Source organism: Triturus cristatus, chromosome 12, assembly GCF_964204655.1.
Source record: "Triturus cristatus chromosome 12, aTriCri1.1, whole genome shotgun sequence".
In the NCBI taxonomy this organism is placed as follows: domain Eukaryota; kingdom Metazoa; phylum Chordata; class Amphibia; order Caudata; family Salamandridae; genus Triturus; species Triturus cristatus.
The window spans coordinates 535217704-535238043 of record NC_140595.1 but is presented as its reverse complement, the minus strand read 5'-3'; the positions used below and the strand labels follow the sequence as shown (position 1 = coordinate 535238043).

The 20340-nt window shown below is 46.1% G+C and overlaps 1 protein-coding gene across 6 annotated transcripts in view; it reads right to left on the bottom strand.

Annotated features, from left to right (window-relative positions):
• Positions 1–14289, bottom strand: part of TCL1A (TCL1 family AKT coactivator A) — a 44890-nt gene extending 30601 nt beyond the window's left edge. For 4 of the 6 annotated variants that reach the window (XM_085640054.1, XM_085640058.1, XM_085640056.1 and 1 more), the window contains exons 1-2: positions 14056–14256; positions 12554–12712 (exon numbers count right to left, since the gene is read on the bottom strand). The gene's annotated coding sequence lies outside the window, so the exon portion shown is untranslated. Of the gene's footprint in view, positions 1–12553; positions 12713–14055 lie in introns of all 6 variants that reach the window. The other 2 variants (XM_085640057.1, XM_085640055.1) reach the window with 2 other exon arrangements.
• Positions 14290–20340: the final 6051 nt, after the last annotated feature.

Here is a 20340-nt window from a genome sequence, read left to right as displayed (position 1 = left end):
ACATTTGCGCCAGGAGGCGTGTATAACCGACGCCGCGGCCCGCTTCGCGGGACGCGCGCGGGCGGCGCCGGGCAGAGGGCGGGCCGTCTGTGGCCGTCCGGGGCCAGAGGAGGCCGGGTCGGGACACCCCCCTTGGTCCATCATCTGCAAGTAACCGGAGTACCAGGTGACTTTGTTGAACATTGCCGCATAAGCCACTGTATTATATGTGCTTTAGTGGTGTGTAGGGGCACATTATTGGTTCATCGTGAGTAAACGCAAGGGCGCGGCTGGGACATTGGACGCTTTCATGATCAGGGCTGAGAGCTTACTGACACATGAGATTGAGCTAACTGAGCGACGTCTATCTTTAGACTTAATGGCGGCTCAGCGACGCTCATCTCTTGGAGCCGCGACACAGGGCGTTACTGTTTGCCACCGCCTCTCCGTGTCACCAACTCTGCCCCGGATGCCCGCGACACCCGCTCAGCAACTGTCCCCGTCACACGTCTCAGCTACATCTTCAGATATTTGTCCCAGTGGCCAACAAACTCGCACCAGATCTCACGCCCCTAAATTAATTGGCGTAAATAAATCAAGTGGCCCACCGGCCAAACGGAAAAGGGGGGCCCACAATAAACCTAACACTCTTGGCCGCCCCGCCAAATGTAATAAAATGGCATTGCAGACAATTGTCGTTCCTAATTTTGTGTCGGTGGGCACCCAAACTGACGAGCCCACTTCCACCTCTCATAGCAAGGATGACATTATGTCAGCTCTGGAGTCGGGTTTAAAAGCCATAGTTAGCCACTCTAAGGCCCTCTTTGACGCAAATATTGTCCCTTTAAACGAGAGACTCCTACGTATGGAACAATTGTTAACTCGGGAGTCAGCGTCTGTTGCATCGGCTGTTGATTGTACCTCCCTACCTATCACGACGTGCCTGTTGGGGGCCGCTGATAAATTAGATAACGGACCAGCCAATCCCAACAATAGTACTCAGCGCTTAACCAACGGTCTAACACAACCTCCACCGGCGATGATCCCTACTTTTTCATCAGACATTGAAGTTATACCACGGCCCACTATACCAGTTCCACTGAAGTCTTTGCCCAGTACTGCGACTTTAAACCTCCCCCCGCATCATATCCTTATGTTATAATTCTAGCCGGAGTCCCCTGTTTGCCCGAGAATAAGAAGGAATCTTGGGTGGACCTTCGCAATAAATGCGTGGACTGGTTAAGGAAACACAAGGGTTTTGAACCGGCCAGATTGCATGAAATTTTAATGGTGCGGAGAGTGGGATGGGTGGGCACATCGGCAAAAAACATTAGTGGGGATTGCATTGTCATACATTTTTGCAGACCCCACACTGTTCAATCGCTAATGCGCACCCGTGAGTTATTGCCAGGGCTTATGACGAACATATGTATGTTTTCCCTTGGCTATTTTTATAAACCCATCCCTAATAATTGTGTGCCCACGCCTACGGCCCTCCCTCTGGCCAATCGTTTCTTGGGTTTGTCTGACTTAGATGTTCCTGATTGACAACCAAGCTTGAGTAACGGACTCCTTGCCCTACCGTTGATAGAGGATCCTATCCTGCCGTCAGCACCTGTACCTATGACTTCTGATAATTCTGCTAACTCCTTAGAGTGTATAGCATCAAGGATAGGTAACTTAAATGTTATAAGTTGGAATATAGCAGGTCTCCAACAAAGGCTCCTCGACCCTGGGTGGGTCAATTTCATTCAGAGTCAAGATATAATTATGTTACAGGAGACGTGGGCAACGGTTAATTTACATGCTAATGGGTTTCAGTGCCATAATATTCTTGCCGCAAAATCTAGAATGGGCCGCCCTTCCGGAGGTTTATCCATCTGGATTAACATCTCTGCTGGAGGCTCTTCCAGGGTCATACCGACCAATAAGCAGAACTTCCAGGCTATATTATTCAAACAGAAAACTAGTCTTTTCCTGGTAAATTTTTATAATAATGATTTTAGCTCACTACCTAATACACATTTTAGGAATGTTTTTAATTTTATCACCACTCTGGAGGCTAGGGATGATTTTAATGATACCTCCGGCCTTGTATTGGGTGGTGACTTTAATGCTAAATTAAATGGTGATTGCTCAATTTTTAAGGATTGTAACTCAGGTCTGGGGTGCCAAAGGTGTGTAATTAACTACTCTTTTGAGTACACATAATTTGGAGAATGTTATGGACCGCTTTCCCACTATCCCCCTAGTGCCAACATTCAGAGGTAGAGATTGTTCTTCAATAATTGATTACATTTTTATATCCCCTGGCCTGACAGACCGCATCAGTGAGGCCAAGGTAATTCCAATGTCCCAAGGGGACCATAATCCTATCAAGATCAGTTTAAACATTATCCATCGACCGGTCTACAATAAGGAATGCGGCGCTAGGAACCTTTCCTTAAGCTCAAACAATCTCAGATTAAAATGGAGGGGTATTAATGTGATGACGACTGTACAGACCCTGGTCAGAGATAACCTTCCTCTTTTCCTCTCATGTTTGTCCGATTTAAGTCCTAACACTGGGGTAGTAGACGACTTTGTCAAGATCTGCTTAGCCCTTCGTGCACAGCTCATGATTCCTTTGCGCGCCATGACGGATGACCAGGGATGGTTTGATCATGAGTGTTCCCTGGCCAACCGCGAATTGCGACTAGCCTTATCTGTTAGCCCGAGGAATCAGACTGATGTAAAAAACGCTAGGTCACGATATAAATTGGCCATTAGGAGAAGGAAGGAGGAGATTCTCGAGGAGCGCTGGGAGGTGCTAGTACAAACTGCTGCCCGTGGTAGGGGAGATATTTTTTGGGCCGCGGTCAAAGACCTGCGTTGCGCGGGCCAGGTCGCGACCCCAATAGATTGTACCATCCCTGGAGCTGCATGTGTGGACCACTTTTCTAAGATCTATGCGGTTCCACCTTCTGCGGCGGCCATCCCAATATTTAACAGCCCCCCACGGGCTGATATATTACTATCTGAGGTAATGGAGGCCATCGCACAGAGCGCGGGGAATAAAGCCCCTGGCCCAGATGGCCTCCCAATTGACATTATTAAGACCCACCCTGATTTATGGGCCCCACTCTTATTGAATGTTTTTAAGAATTTAAATTTTACCTCTTTACCACCTCCAACCTGGTCATCTAGTATTATAGTGCCTATTTTTAAGAAGGGTGACCGTTCACAACCATCATGCTATAGGCCTATCTCCCTTATTGACAATACTCTAAAGATTTTAGGGAGAGTACTGTATAATAAAATCCTGTTATGGGCCGAGGACAACCATATTCTAGAGAGTTGTCAGTTGGGTTTCCGCAATAAAGTGGGAACTGCGGAGCAATGCCTTAATCTGAACCTTATTTTGGGCAAGTACACCGTAGCACGTAATTGCCCAATTTATCTGGCCTTCATGGACTTATCCACCGCCTTTGACCTTGTCAATAGGTCATTACTCTGGAAGGCCTTATTGGATTACGGCTTGGATGAATCGTTGGTACATTTTTTGGCCTATTTGCATAGGGATTTGAAGGCCTGTGTCAGGACTGGCACTGGGGGTGAGGTTTCTGAGCCTGTTACAGTCAATAGAGGGGTCAGACAGGGATGTGTCCTAGCCCCCCTTTTATTTATAATATACATTAACGGCCTACACAGATATTTGGTCTCTTTAACCGGTGATGTCCCGTTTATAAAAGATAACCATCTCCCCGCACTGCTATATGCAGACGATGCGGTCCTTATGGGACGCACCCCAAACGCACTACGCATATTGGTGAATGGCTTTGTTGCACATATGGACTCCCTAGATTTGAAGACCAATTTCAAAAAGTCTTTTGTAATGTCTTGCGGCCCGAAGAGGCATCACATTGGCAGCATAGTAGTGGGGGCAGAAAGACTGGGGTCAACTGGCAGTTTCCCGTATTTGGGAGTGGTCTGTGCTGCGAACAACTCCTGGAGTGGGCATATTGCCCACGCCAGGAGTAAGTTCTCAAAGTCCATTAATTCAATTTTGAGCCTCCCCCGTCCAAAACTGACCGGGGCATTGCCTGCTATCCTAAAAATATACAAAACTCAATGCGTCCCGGTTGCTACTTATGGCGCTGAGGTTTGGGGTATTGCCAGTTGCTCTGATATAATTACCGAGGAACATAGATTTTGTAGGAAACTTCTCTGTGTTCCCATTACTTCCCCACATTTTATATGCCATAGGGAATTGGGTTTGCATTTTATAGGGGATTTTATTCGTGCTCGTCCAGCCCTTTTTTGGCTGTCGATCTGGAAAAATCCCGCTGCCAAACTGACTAGGAACATCATTGAGGATTGTCTCCGCTGCGACAGGGGCATGACCATTCCCTGGCTATCAGGGGTGCATAGCATTCTTCGCAGCGTGAATTTTGAAGACATTTTCCTGATACCCTCCACCACTAAGCACCCCACTAAATGTGAACTTAAAAAAGCACTTTATACGTTATTTGATATCGAAAGGGTAGCAAGGGAGTCCTTGAAATCTAGTGTTTCTGGTTACTTAGCCCGTAATTTTATAATACATCCCACACCCAGACATTTAACTCTTCCGTTGAGCCATTGGGAGCGAGGCCTTATATTTCGCCTTAGGGCAGGCACCATCAAACATGCACTTAGCTTCCCTTTATGGAATTTCAATGACCAATGTGTTGAGCCATGCCCCTGTGACTCCCAGAGTAGGCAAACAACTCTACATTTTTTATTCTTTTGTAAATTTTATATGAAGTATATCAAATGGTTTTTAACTCCGTATTTTAAAAAATCAAAACCAATTAGCCTGGAACTTGCATTTTCAATGATTTTGTCCCTGGACGATGATGAACTTGTCTTTCGTGTGAGCTCTTTTTTAAAAATTGCGGTTCGTGCCCGGTCTACAATGTCTTAAAGTTTAGATGGACTATTCCCCATGTGTAAACAGTATTTTATTTTATTGTATGATTTTATAATTGTTTCTCTTGTACTTTTATGGATTGTTAATGATCCGAATAAAGTTTTCACTGACAATTGTCGTGTTTCTTGATTTTCTGTGCACAGGACATACACGTTCAGCACACATAAAAAGTAATAATTGTAGAATGACGATAAGGAACTATTTCCTTTTATTTTCTGTGCCAGTTTAATTTTTTTCCAATGTGTAAAGTAGTACTGATAAACTTTTTTCCTACTTTACTACCGCAATACACAATCAGGTGGTCTATAAGTATGCCAAATAACAATTCACTGTGGAAGCACAGTGAGTTTTCAAGGTGTGAGTGTACGTACGCCTTCATGCTTGAAGGTCACATTGACGAAACAAATCTTTAAAGCCTAGATTTATTAAGGATTGCACGATTGCTCGGCCGGTATTGCACAGCTTTGCTCCAACTGTGGGCTTTCATAAGGATTAGTAAATTGATGCAATGCATTGTGTCCCGCGAGCACAAAACATTAGTAAATTCCCCTAAGTGTCTTTGTCAACTACACACCAGACATGTTGGCTTGGCATCACTGCAAACATCGATTCATGCTCTTGCCAAACAGGCCCTCCTTCCATGCCATGTTTTAGATGAGGCATTGAGGGAATGAAAGCTGTAGTTCTTCAGCCACAACATGAGTACTTGAAGGGGCTAAACTCAGGATTAGTGCGTTTAAAGCCTAGATTCTGTAAAGGTCAAGGTGTCTGACCTTTTCATTCTCATACAAAGATCTTCTTTAAGACTCATCCAAGGAAAGGCAGAAAAGTGAAAAAGCAGCACTGTGGATGCAAGTGCGCTTCCTCTGATGCCTGCTGCTCTCAGGAAGCGCTATTGCAATTCTGAGGAATCTGAGCAGCAGGGCAAGTTATCGGGAGCTTGTGTGAGAAGCCTCCACACCCCATGCTAGAAAGAAAACCATTCTGAGCAGTAAATATCCCCTGCCACCAGAGATACATTTTTAAACAACAACTCAACAGCTCGATACTGGATAACTTTACCAATTTGACAGTGGCAGTGTAAGCAGCTCAGTGAAAACGGAGTTAAGAATGCGGCTTCACCCGGAAAGCATGTACCCCGGGGGGGGGGGGGGGGGGGGGGGGGGGGGGAACAGTGGCAGAGCTCAAACGGGAAAATGCTAGGGTGCCAAAACATCACCGTAAAGAAGCAGGAAGAGAAACAAGTAGGGTGGCCAGAGCGGTCGACCTCGAAGCTTGGAAACCGGGTTCGAGTCTCGGCAGGGATGCTCCAACATCGTGTTATTCAATGCAAATCACTTAATCTCCTCATGTCTAACAAAATGAGTCTTTCTGTAACAACTGATGCTCATCTAAAGCGCTCCGATTACTCCGTTCGGGATCAAGTTTGTGCTATTGAAAACTCAGAACTAAAAATTATAAATTGCAAATCATTGAGGCTTTGCTAAGGGCTGACAGCGCGGCTTGGAGCAGATGCGTTGCGTTTCAAGCCTTGTGTAATAATAAATGAAAGAAAAAAAAACAGCACGCATGCACACTTGAAATGCTGCAGCCAGGGTGAGAAGAATTACGTAAATGCACTGAGAATGAATGAAAAAGAAGTGGGCGAAAGGAAAACCAGTGCAAGAGCAATAGAGGAAAGGGGAATTATGGCTCGATGGCAATGAAAATGGTTCCAGAAACATGAAAGGAAACAGTACTTTGGAGATGGGAAAGGATTAGAGAAGCACAAGAGGAACCAGCATTGGTTAGTGCACGAAACAGCATGCTACAGCAAATAGAAATTGAGGAAAAGTAAGTGCCAAGCACATGAAGCAAGGGGGTGGGATATAAGCCCCATTTAAGATATTATATTAAATACAATAGATTTCACAAACTGAGCAAGCGCTGTGTAGGTGAAACCTGAAAAGGAGAGGTTGCGATTTTTTTCAATTAGTTGAGGAAAATGTGCAGAAATACATTACTAGATGTTAAGGTTAACGCAGCAAATTAATTTGAAGCACTGGTGGCACTCCGTAAAACAAAACAAATGGTTGCTGGTAAAACTAAATAATCTATTGCACAGAAATAAAGGTTCCAGTGGCATAAACAGGGTTGGAGACTGGTATCTGCAATGGGATAAGATCAGAAATGTCAAATCACCCTGTTATGTGTGCAGGATTTCATCCAAAATCAGGTTTCTGCATGCATCGTGCAATGCAGAACATAAAAGCAGTACGAGAGCTCTGCAGAGGACTTTTTACTCGAGTACTTTCAATAAAGAATTGCAAGACCACTTTAGCTCTGCAAGTATGTGAAACACCCACTCAGTTTTTCTGCAGTTTATATAACGCAAGCTCGACCCGAATTATTGGAGCACTTCACATGAGCACCAATTACATTATGCAAGGTCACATTCCATTTTTCAGGTCTTGGCTAGACAGCACATGCGCTGTCTCGAAGAGACAGGTTGTATACAATTCAATAGGCTTCAGATCGCCCATAGACTTACCATTTGTTCGCTCCATCATCGCTCTTGTATCCTTCATTCCCGGTTGTCCAAGGCATGCATGTGCCATGCCTCTTCTTATGTTTAGCCCTCCCTCAGAGCATGGACGAAGTACTTGTGTTTATCCACTGCTCACCGTTTCAGAAGCTACTTTTTCCTTTGTGTTTAAGCACTCCACATGAATGTTTGAGTTTTCACTTGCTCCCTCCTCTGTTTCCTGTTGCCACTTTCCCATGCGCCCGATCCCAACCCCTGTCAAATTGCTTTCACATTCGAACATAGTCCAACTCTTTAGACAAGGTTCATGATTATAAAACTATTAATGTTAGGGTGAGAAGTAAACAGTAGCACATTGATCACTATGCATAACTGACAACAGTGACACACAAACTTGAATATAAATGTATGTAGCCACATATTACTTTACTTTTTTTTTCTATTCCTACATTCAAACAATAATCCTTACCTATATGCAAAGAGCTGTGCGCGCCCTCATCAGAGGTTTTGGATACCCTCCATTCGCCCGCCCCTTTCATTTGTGCTCCTCCATTACGGTTTTATTTCGTCTTTCACTCCGAGGATGTGGAAACGCTGCTTTACCTGGGTTTATACATGCAAGTCGCACAGAAAAATCTATCATAAAGCAATAAAGAGGACTCCTGTTTTCCTCCCCTTGTAGGATCTTGTAAAGCCTTACCGCTTCTCACTCAGGCAATCCATTTTGCTTTGGAATGAAATTGCAGCTGATTTTTATTTTCCATTGAATTGCATTATTCTCTTCTTTAACCCGGTGTGGTGAAGCTTCTGGCACACGAACAGAAGATGGTACAGCACAGGTATCTTTCTGTCACAGTAACAGGTGGTGTCCAGGGTAGAGGTAGGGATCAGAGATCCGAAGCAGTCACAGGTATCTGCAAGATGTCTCTGTGTCAGCTATAACAAGCAGCCAGGCTCCGCTTCCTCCACACATTTTCTGTTTCTTTCTGATAAAAAAAAAAAAAAACACATGGGCGAGCACCGGGAAGTTCTACACAATCTGGCTCCGGCTGCAACTTGGGGACTTCGCTCCCATCTGCCATAAATCTTTCCAGGGTTCTGAAGTGAGCTGAGACCCGATTTCACCACTGAGTGCTGCCCAAGAAAAAGTAGAGTGGTTTCATCCAGCAAATGAAAAAGAAATAAAGGCACCGCGAAACCAACTGACTTAATTTCTGCTATAACTTTTCACGCTCTTTGTTGAAGATCAGTTTCCCGCAAATATTAGTTTTGAACTACAACAGAAAAATAAGTGCACCATGGATCAAAACATGTTGCTTTGATTGGATGACAGCAGCAACAACCTCTCAGCACTATGTTAGCATCCTGCTTAGTTATTTATTTATGCATTTTGGTGATGTTTAGGTCTCGGCTAGCGAAGGCTGCGCTTGCGCAGTCTCGCTCGCGAGATTTAATGTTTTAGGAGTGGGGCTTTAACCCGCCCCTTTTTTTCCCCTCTTCTCTATTGGCTGGCCTCTTAAATGCTGGTCAGCCATTGGAGAAGAGCCTTGTCTCTCCAAACAAGCCCCATCTTTTTCGGATTCGGGGGCGTGTTTTTTCGATTCTTTCGGTCCTCTGGAATGTAAACATTCCAGCCAATGGCAAAAGGAGAGAAAGAAAAACACGCCCCCGAATCCGAAAACGCCGCTGCGTTTCTCCGAGGCATTTCTGCTTGACCCCGGAGAAAGGCGGCGGTGTTCATGGCTTAGCTTAGGGAATTTGTGATGTTTCGGGTTTTTCCATGCCTATTCTATTAACGCGGCCTTTTACCGTTATAATAGTGCACCGTCTTGCCCGATTCAAAGTCCAGTTAACTGCAGTTGTATTTAATTAATATTTAGATCATGAAAGCTGTTCTAGAATGTTGAATGCGAAAAAGATGTTCGCCAAATAACATGCAAACGTCAGCCTGCGAATAACATATTGGCTGAATGAGATGCTGTCAGCATTACTTAATAAGGTGGGAAATTTGTGAGTCTGGCACATTTCATGTTCCAGTTTGCAAAATATTTAATCCTGAATTGAAGAGCACTCACTAGCTTGTGTCGTGGAGCTGTTGTTGCACTCGTGCCACCTATAGCAGCCCTGGTCCGGATGCGAGTTTACACTGCAACCCGTCCACGCATCTCGCGAGAACCGCTCTTCCTGTCGCTGAGCGCTGTAGGCTGCCCACACAGCTCTCGCGAGATCAGCCCGGACCCATCATGGCAGAAGGTATTGCTTGCTTGTTCAGTGTGCGCCAGAGCCGGGTTTCAGGGGGGTGGTGAGAGGGTGCCTGTGGTCCTGTACATGCACCCAACCTCCTGGGGTCACCCGCGTACCATTCCACGGGTGAGCGGCTGGGTTAAAAGCCAACTATTTTACGTGTACTGGTCCACGCCCTGCTGAGGCTGGAGCCGGCTAAGCTGTCATCTCATAAATAGTGCTGCTGAAATTTGTTATCGATATGTCTCTCTCCCAACTTTTACACTTGTGCTTGCATCCTCTCTCCTAGCAAAATACAACTACTTTGCCTTCAGCAAAACCTGAACTTGCCAGTTACAAACCCTGTAGTCTCAGGAGATGATAGTATGGCTTTATTCTTCGTGGTCCGCATTCCGATATTACTATATTTTTGTAAAATCCAAGAGGCATGTTTTGCCTCTGGCAGAATAAACATTGCAGTGTCTCTCACAACAGACTTGTGCACAATGTTTCAGTTGTTTTCGCGTGGCCTTTATTACCTAGGAGGATCACTAAGTGTATTTTTCTAAAACTGTATACTTATGATTGATGTTTAATGTTCTTCCTAGAGAGAGAGATCGGAGTTTTGTCTAGTGGAAGTTTTGTCTCCTGGAAAGGTAGCACATAGGGTTAATGTGCCTGCAGCAAAGAACATGTACCATGCAGATCACAAAGTGCACATAATGTAAATAGGTCAGTGGGCTACTGCGTGTGTGTGTGTAGGTGGCTCTATTTGTGTGTGGGTTGCTCTATGCGAGTGGCTCTGTGGGTGGCTCTGTGTGTGGGGGTGGCTTTGTGTGTGTGGGTGCAAATGCAATAGTTCTCGCATTTGAGAGTGATTAAGCTATTGACATTGTAAATAACAATGCCGTTTCTTTAAATGTTTTAAAAACAAAAATAATGTCATGAGCAATGCCAATAGCTCTAACTTTAACAATGCTGAGACCGTTGCATTGTAAATGCTTGTTTTACAACTCCCTTAATGCGCTTTGTATGAAACAGAAAGTAGACAAAAATAAAGGGAGAAGACCAGAAAACGAGGATAAATTAAGACTTCCCTGCTTAAATTGTGTGCTCTTGGGCTACATGGCTGAAAGTCATTAACATGTATAAAGCCAATAACTCTTGCATCGCCAATGCTTGTGTTTTTTTAAGGTGAGGGAAAGGGAGATTAAGTGATTTGCCCAGAATAACAGGACGTTAAGCCGAAACACGAACCTGGTTGCCCTGTGCCAAAGTGTGCAGCTCTGACAATAATGCCACATCATCTCCCCACCTCAGTGGTTGAAGTGGGCGGGATCGCAGGGCACAGCGTATTCCTACTTTTTCAATTTAATAGAATCCATTCCCCTACTTTTTTATTTTAAAAATATGTCTCAGGATGGCAGAAATAGCCAAGGCCTATAGATATTGCTCGGCTGTTTGGGGCTGGGCAGGGAAGGAAAAGGACTCGGTCTCTTCTTTCTTGCCCAAAGAAGACAAGTACAGTGTCCACTTCTGCTCTGCCACTGTCAGCTGCCCTCCCCCTCTCTTTCTTCCTCTTCTCTCTCTTTCTGTCCCTGTCTCACTCCTACTCAGTTGCTGAATGAAAACCGTGACTTCAAGAAATGCCTCTTACCCTCCCTTTCCTACATACGTTCCCCTGTGAAATAGATCCAAAAATGAAAGACACTTTTGCTGGAAATGTCATCTTTTTCTGACATTTTTCTATTCCAAAGTCCAGCCTCGGGACGGAGAGGAAAAAAAAGGTTAAAAATAGGAAAAATAGCGTAATAAAGCAAGACAGAGTGGTCACACAGTGGCCAGATTGATATTCACCCCAAGCACGTTGGTGTCATTTTACAGAATTTGGCAGTGAAGCGCTACTTTCGTTTTCTCGCCTTTCTTTGAACAACATTCTTTTTCCCTGGGTAAGTTGATGGGGGGGTGAGGGGGGCAACAGCATTTCTGGAGGTACTGTAATACCTGGTTGATGCAGAAGTTGAAAAACTTTAATGTGATTCCGATCAGCTATTTTCCTCATTTTAGTTTATAAAATGTGTACTGCAGCTGTGTTCAGGGATGTGGTCCTTTTAAACCATATTGATTACGTTTTATAAAAATATAAGCATTGGACATTGAAACGGGCCCCTTCCAGGCCCTGTAGTCCAGTCCTTAACTTTTCAGGCAAAAAACACTCATTGATTTCTGAATAATGAGTGTAAAAGCGTTAAGGTAACTATGTTGTTCCTGCCTACATTTCACATGCTTTGCTTACACCTGCTTTTTCCAGGATGTTATTACTTTTTCTTCAGGCAGCATATTCCTCATGTCTAGTGCATCATTTAAATTGAGTCGTAGCCAGGTGTTTATAACAGAGCAAAATTGGATTGTAGCTGAAGGCAGTGCGAGTGTCTCTAAGTCGGGCAGTGCGAGTGTCTCTCAGTGGGGCAGTGTGGTGTTCAGTGGGGAGAGGATGTGGCTCCATGGCCAGAGCAGACGAATTTGTAACTGGGGAACCAGGTTCAGCCTTCATGGCCAGTCCAGTCTCCTGAGGAAGCATATTCCCATGCTAGACCTTAGAAGGCCCACTAGACTTTAGAGGCCTTGGTGTCTTAGCACCAGCAGTTGGACCCTAGCGGTGGCAGGTGTGGGTTAAACTTGAAGACCTGTCCACCACAATCCATACTGAAGTTCACCTCCAGGCTTGCGGGCAGGTCTACGAAGAAGCACACCCTAGAGCAACAGTGACTCTGTCACTGAGGTACAGGACCCTTGAGGCCAGTCCGCTTCATCCATTGGTACCTCCCCATTGGCCTTATTTCAGCGGTAGTAGTAGTAGTAGTAATGCAACTTACCAGGGATCGGCAGTGCAGGATATGCACACACACCAAACTAAGTTCGCAAACTTCACGGTCTCTCTGCTTCACGCACTTTCAACATGTGCTGCTTGCTTTGGGGCCACTCGAAGTATGCAGCAATTGAGGACAAAATTATGTTTCAGTGTTGACTAAATCCTGCAGCAAAAAAACAAAACAAAAAAAACAGCATTAGAAATGTAATAGGTCTCGCATTTTTTTTTAGTTAGAGCTCTTGGCATAGCTCAGCAGCTACCGGACAGAAATTGCCACTTTGCAGGTGCCGAGCAGATCATTGCTCGGTAAACGACCTGAAATCCTAAAACAATGTTGATAGCCTACAAAATAAAAAGGCAGATCAGGATGACCAGGAGGAACCGCAGACGTAATTGGATGGCCAACGCAAGCAAACAATGAGTGAAATCTCCTGGGCGTGACCCAAGCACGCAAAGGCGGGAGACTCAGACCCACTGCACCAATAAAAACCTTGAATTTCTAAAAGGTACCACAACGAACAAATGCCAATTCACGGGCATGCCAAACGCCAATAGAGGAGATAACAGGTCTTGCAGACAGCGCATGCACGCTGCCTAGGCTGGACCTAAAAAAAAAAAAAAAAGGCCGCAGCATAATGCGGTACATTTTCTGATACTTTTATTTTTACACATACTAAGAGTCTCTGCAAAGATTTTGCCTCATTAGTACCAATGTACTATACAAATGCAGCAGCGAGAATGGTGACAAGTCAACCTTTACAAAGGTCCCTCCACTTCGCAGCAACACAAGTCACTTTTTTTTGCAACTTTTGATGCGTTTGAGCTACGAAAAATTTTTGGGGGGTTTAAATCAACCGATTATGCTGCAGATGATGTATTATGTGGCAAATATGAAAGAGCCATAATTGTGTGGAAAAAATTTGCAACCTAGAATATTTTGCCATTCATGTTTGAACTGCTCTTGTGGAAAAGAGAAGTGCTGATGACAGAAACTGCATGGCTCGTAGACAAATGGCTTGTGATTCCACTTTTAAACGTATTTGGGACATTCTGTGATTGGAAACATATCCCACTTTTTCCATGTCAATAACTCATATTTAACCTTAAATAAACATGTGTATCCATTGGTTGAATTTAATAACGTAATAAGCAGTAACTGGTCAATGAAATGCCAATCAAATACTAAATAATGAGAGGTTTTGCTCTTTCTGGCCGCAACTCTGACTCCGCCCACTGACCCAATCTTCAGGTTATTCCTTCACTCTTGTTCTCAGCCCACAGTTCCTCTACTTTTTGATCCCCACTTCGACCACTGCACCACATAAGGAAAGGTATATTTTGAAAGCGTTGTCTTCTACTCGGTACTGGGAGCACTGCGTGGCGTGGAATAGATCTGCATTCACTGTTTTATCTCTGTGAATCGTTCAGGACTAGGAAAGAGGCTCTTTGCCTGTACCTGAGCTATGATGATGCTGCACAATTTTCAATGCAGGCCAGGTTACTTACCTTCTTTGGCAATTCCTCTAGACCGTTACGTCAACGACGAATCTACTAGTGAGTGGTTAAACAGCCGTGCCCCCATCGATGATTCCGGACAGGTAGTAGGAGAACGCTACAAACGCGTTAGGGTAGCCACCTGCCCTGTGCTTGCAGGTACCGTCCGTACCGTTGAATTCAGCTTAATATCCGTTGTTTTTCTCGGAGTCTATCATGTGCCCGTAATATTAGCACTTCCGGGTCGTGGAGCAACCAATCCAAGCCTGAGTATATTCTGGGATCTGCCTATGAGTGCGGTGGACTGTTAAATGTCTAAAATTACCTAAATTTTGAAGCATCGGCGGCTCTCTTCCAATCCAACCGCGCCGCACACAATCGCGAGTGGTGACTGGCTGTGGACTCAACACTTGGCTCTGTCCGCGTTATCCTACCACAAGGCGCGTGCAACCCGGTTTGGAGAAGCAGGGACTTGGCTGGTGGTGGGGCCAGGTGTTGGCTACCTGTCCCGCCACAGGCTGCTGCCGCACGTGGAACTGAAAGAGAGGCTGGAGTGGGATGACCCGTGGTGGTCCTCGTGGATCTTGAAACCGCCCCTCCCTCGTCGGCAGGGCGAATGACGGACAGATCTATTCTTGACTGCAGTGCTTGAAATTGAAAAATAGAAGTGAAGAGTGACGTTTTACTTTTAATTGGACTTTTAATTGGAGAGTACCGGCACTTCTCAGAGAGAAGGAGGTACTCCGGTACTCTCCAATCAAAAGTATAACGCCACTCTTGAGAAGTGCAGGTACTCTCCCTATCAAAATTAACAAGCATTGGCATAGCCAATAGGTCTCGCCTTTGGGACCTTATAAGTGTTTAGCCATGCAACAGTTGCATAACTAAATACTTATAAGGTCCCAAAAGCGAGACCTATTGGCTATGCCAAGCGGCCGTGAAAGTGATCGCGATCAAACATCAAAGCGGCCGCGAAAGTGAAAGTAATCGCGGTAAAGCGCGCGCCCGCGTACATACACTGTAGCTCTAGGCTGGCCTGGTAGCACTTTTTGGAGCCCTCTCAATAAGTCTCGCCAGACCAGCGCATGCGCTGGGTCAGTCGAGACCTAAAAAGTGCCGGTACTCAGTACAGGCCCATTTAAAGCACTGCTTAACTGCCATTGCCAACCGGCTAGCGACTAGCTGGACAGTCCCTGCGTGCTTCAGCGTACGTTGCTGGGATTCTATGTCAGTCCACGGAGGCTCTGATTATGCTTCTCAATCTTTACTGACACCAACAGCAGCCAATAAACAAACTTTAAACTGGCATGACCCCGGAAGGTAAACCCCCTCCTGTCTCTGCACCAATTAGCATACAGTCCACCACATAAGTGTCTCTGACATCGCCATAACTTCCTCTTTCTTTGCTGCTGCAGCAGCAGATAAGTGCCCTTTCCCTTCATTTTATATATGTACTGTATAAACGTTGGGGGAGGCTGATTTTCAAATATGTTGTATGTTTAAAGATTTATTTCTCTAGCGGTGACTCGCTCGAGCGCGACAGCGAGTATCGGGTTTCTACGGAGCGCGCGTAGCGGTAGGGGGCGGTGGAGTAGGAGGAGGCAGACGCGAGACCCTCGTGCACAGAGAGCAGTCTCGTCGTTGTCCCAGACACTGCGCGCGAGCGCGAAGAGCCGTTTTCTTTGAATTGTGAGGGACTGGCTCTTCGCGTGTAGCGCTGGAAAGCAGGACAGCATAAATCTCTGGCCTCTGTGAACGCTGACCGGAGCAGTTTCCGGATAAGAGCTTGGCTCTAGGGGAGTGTAGGGGTCTCCTTCCACCTGGATATTACGCCTCTAAGCCCAGTAGTATAGTTTTGATTCAGTGTTTTTGTGGATTTGTAATGCTCTGAGGCACCCCTGGGTTGCTCCCCCCATTGTGAAAGTTCCTCCAATCCTCTCTGCTTTGCGGCAATGGCGTACTACGCTGAAGAGGAAGACCAGTGGGTTGAATGTAATCAGTTTGAAGAGTATCAGGAGCCAGATGAAGAACTGTTGGAGGAAAACCTTGAGGAAGCCTTGGACACCCACGTCCAGGGCTCTGTAAATAAAGCCCTGATCAAGGCTTTGAAGCCTTTTACTAAACCCCTTCATAATTTTGGGAAAAGGAAGATGAAATCTTCTCATAAGAGCGCAGAACACACGCAGTCATCGGCCCAAGTGTTAGCGCGCATGGCCAGGAATGTTATGAAGGATCATGGCTCCATGGCTAATTACTCTACCTAGGATTCTTTCCCGTCTACACCGGCTACCTCAGATTCCGAGGTAGAATCGGTGCTGCCTAAAATGAAGGCAAAGAAGTCTAAGCACACAGCATATAAGCCAGATGACAGTCACGCGCCTAAAAATTTGTTGTTTGATCCTCAAACCTTGATTCATCCTAGGTCCACTGAGTGGGTACCCTGTCCAGAAGTGGCACATTATGTGGCTAATAATTTGCGGCAAGATTTTGAGAAGGAAGTGCGGGCCACTTTGCGATCTGAATGCCCAAGGCCCTCCCTGACCGGGAAGGTGGCGGATTCACCAGAGTTAGATCCAAATATGGCGACATTCATGAGGAAGTTCGCAAAGGACCCTAAGAAGGGCTTAGATAGGGCTTGGCGGGGATGCCAGGACAAGTTGTTAGATGTCTCTGGACCCCTCACAAAGATACTAGAAGCGGCAGTCAACGCGAAGGATCAAAACGTTCCGATGAACACATCGGATGTAATGGAATGGGCCCAAAGAGCTTTGTGCTTTCTTGGCAATGCCAATGTCGCTCTCTCCACGGAGAGGAGACGGTCCTTTTTGATGCGGATTGATTCCCAGTTGGCGGAGATGGCCACTACAGAACCGGGTTCCCTCGTCAATGGCATGCTTTTCGGAGACAAGTTCGTTAAGGAGATGGGAAAATACGTAGCTACCTTTTCAGCGTTAGACAAGGCTCAGGCCAATATTAAAAAAGTGTTTCACACAGGTGTTTTTGACAGGGCCGGCCGCTCACGAGGTCGAGGGTTGGGCCGAGGTTTTAGTCAGACCTCACGAGGAGCGGAACAACGAGGCAGAGGTTACCAAAGACCACAATTCTATCCCTCCCGTAATAGGGGAGGAAGAGGTAGAGGCCAGAGAGGAGGTTATCGAGGACAACAAAACACGGCAGGAGATGTTCCCTATTCAGGTACGGATCTTAAGTCCCCAGGAGTGTATGGTGGGAGGTCAGATAGCATTGTTTGTCCACAGGTGGCAAGGTCTCACGTCCGATCCCTGGATTTTACAGACGGTGCAGGGTTTTCACATAGAGTTTTATGCCTCTCCAGAGCAGAGTCAGGTGCCCGGTCCTCTACATTTTTCCCTACCAGAACAGAGTTTCATCGACAGGGAAGTAGACGCGCTGCTCCAGAAGGGGGCAATCGTAACAACCTCCCCACACACACAGGGTTTTGTGGGCACCGTTTTTGTGGTCCCCAAGAAGGGTCAGGGCTTTCGCCTGGTGTTAAACCTTAAGGAGTTCAACGCATGGGTCGTGTATCGCCATTTCAAAATGGAGGGCATACACCTCCTGCGGGATATCCTTCTAGAGCCCGATTGGCTGGTTCGCTTGGACCTAAAAGACGCCTATCTCGCGGTCCCTATATTCCCTCCGCACAGACGTTTCCTTCAGTTTCTTTTGCGAGATCAGTGGTTCGAATTTTCCGCCATGCCTTTCGGCCTTTCGTCCGCCCCTTGATGTTTCACCAAACTGATGAAAACTGTAGTACAGTGGTTGAGAGAAAGAGGAGTGCGGTTGATCATTTATCTCGACGACATATTAATTATGGCGCAGTCGCGAGACCTTCTATTGGTCCATCTTTCATGGACAATACAACTCCTGCAGGAGTTAGGATTCATTCTGAATCTGGAGAAATCAGTTTTGGTACCATCACAGGTAATGGATTTTCTGGGCTTCCAGATCAATTCAATTACGACACAGCTGCTTCTGCCTCTCAAAAGAGAGTGGCGATCAGGAAGGAGTTGAGGAGAGCGCTTGTCTCTCCGACAATATCATTTAGGACTTTGGCTCGCCTGGTTGGTCTGTTGGCATCTTCCATTCAGGCGATTTTTCCGGGTCCTTTACACTACAGGGCCCTACAGAGACAAAAAATATTACATCTGCGCAAGGGTCTGTCGTACGCGCAACAGATTGTACTGTCGTCAGAGGCACGTACGGAGATGAATTGGTGGTTAGATCATATGGATGCCTGGAATGGCAGAGCCATTTTCTCAACCAGCCCGGACGTGTTGATAGAGTCGGATGCCAGCCGCTGGGGCTGGGGAGCACGTTGTGGGACTCTGGAGACAGGGGGTCGGTGGTCCCGGGAGGAGTTGCAGCTGCATATCAATTGTTTGGAGCTTCTAGCAGGCTCATCTGCGATTCGCACTCTTGCCCCTCATCGGGTTTCTTGCTGCATTCTTCTCCGCATGGACAATGTGTCCGCGGTCCGTTACATAAATCGCCTGGGAGGTACCAGGTCTCGTCTCCTGGCGGAAATGGCCAAGTACTTTTGGCATTATTGGCTGGACCATCGCATTGTGGTCACAGCGGAGTATTTTCCAGGGTCGACCAATGTGATAGCGGATTGGAACTCGCGGTATTTGAGGGATGCCAGCGATTTGAAACTGCATCCCAGGATTTTCAGAGCCTTGGACCTCAAATGGGGACCTTGTGTGATGGACCTGTTTGCGTCCAGACTCAATCGACAGGTTCCCCTGTTTTTCAGCTGGCGACCAGATCCTCTAGCGGTCAGCTCGGATGCCTTCCTTCAGTCATGGACGATGGGCATTCTATATGCATTTCCACCGTTTGTCATGATCCCCAGGGTTCTGGCGCAGGTTCGCAGACAGAAGGCGGAGGTCATACTGATTTCACCATGTTGGAAGGCACAGGCGTGGTTTCCAAGCGCGCTAGCGTTAACCTGTGCGCCTCCGGTTCGAATTCGGTTGTTCCCGGATATACTCATAGACCCTCAAGGGCTTCGACATCCTTTCGTTTTACAAGACCAGTTGACCCTCATGGCTTGGAGACTTTCTGGCATCGTTGGCAAGTGCCGGGAGTTTCACAGGACACTCTCTTTTTCTTGTCGCAGGCCTGGGCACCCTCCACACATAAACGATACGAATCAGCCTGGAGACGATGGGTCGGTTGGTGTAGTGAACGACAGAGTGATCCCATGGGATCCGATATACATATGATTGTAAACTGCTTGTCGGAGATAGCCAAATCTGGGTTAGCGTATAGGACCGTGAATAACTTCAGGTCAGCGATCTCTGCGGGACACCCGCACGTGGAGGGCAAACCGGTGGGGGAGCATCCCCTGGTTTGCAAGGTGGTGCGAGGTATTCAATTGGTGAATCCTCCCCAACCCAGGTATATGGTTCTTTGGGACGTTACTGTGGTTCTACGTTTTCTGGTAAACTGGCCAAGTAATGAAGGTTTGTCAAGAAAGCAACTATCGGCGAAATTAACAATTTTGTTATGTCTGATCTCATGCAGACGAGTGTCTGATGTACGGGCCTTGGACTTGGCAGGTAGAGTATTTACTCCCTCGGGAGTTTCCTTTACGATTTCAAGACGTACTAAAACACAATCGCATTGTATATCTTACCCTGCTTTTCCACATCACAGCAAATTATGTGTAGTCAAATGTTTAAAAGTTTATGAGGATTGTACCAGGGAATTTAGGAATGATGTGTTAGGTCAAGTGTTGATTTCTCTTCAGAGACCTTTTCGCCCGGTCACTACTGCAACTCTGGCCAGGTGGGTTACTTGGTTATTGGGTCTTGCAGGGGTGGACACTTCCAAATTTGGAGCTCATTCGGTGGCTTCGGTGGTGGTGGAACAACTTTAAACTAGCATAATCAGAGCCTCCGTGGACTGACATAGAATGAAAAATTGTCTAGCAATCGTGACAAAGAATTTTCAATTCTATTAAGGACACGGAGGCGAGGATTATCCCACCCAAGCTACAATGTTAGTGACAATATTTTATATGTTATAATGCATTTTACCCGCCCTAGAGTTGATTCATGGTTATTGTCTTTCCATCGGTTTGGAATGGAAGTTACGATGTCAGTTTCCATTTCAGGTGACCAGAACAAGCAAGCCTGAGTCTGTGGGATTATTGCAACGGCAGGATGGAGTTCTGTGAAAGTTGAAGACAGCTTCGTTTGTGACAAGGATCTACATCACGTTGAGCTTCCAGTTGTTGTTGGACTGTTGGAAATGATCGCAAAGAAAGAGGAA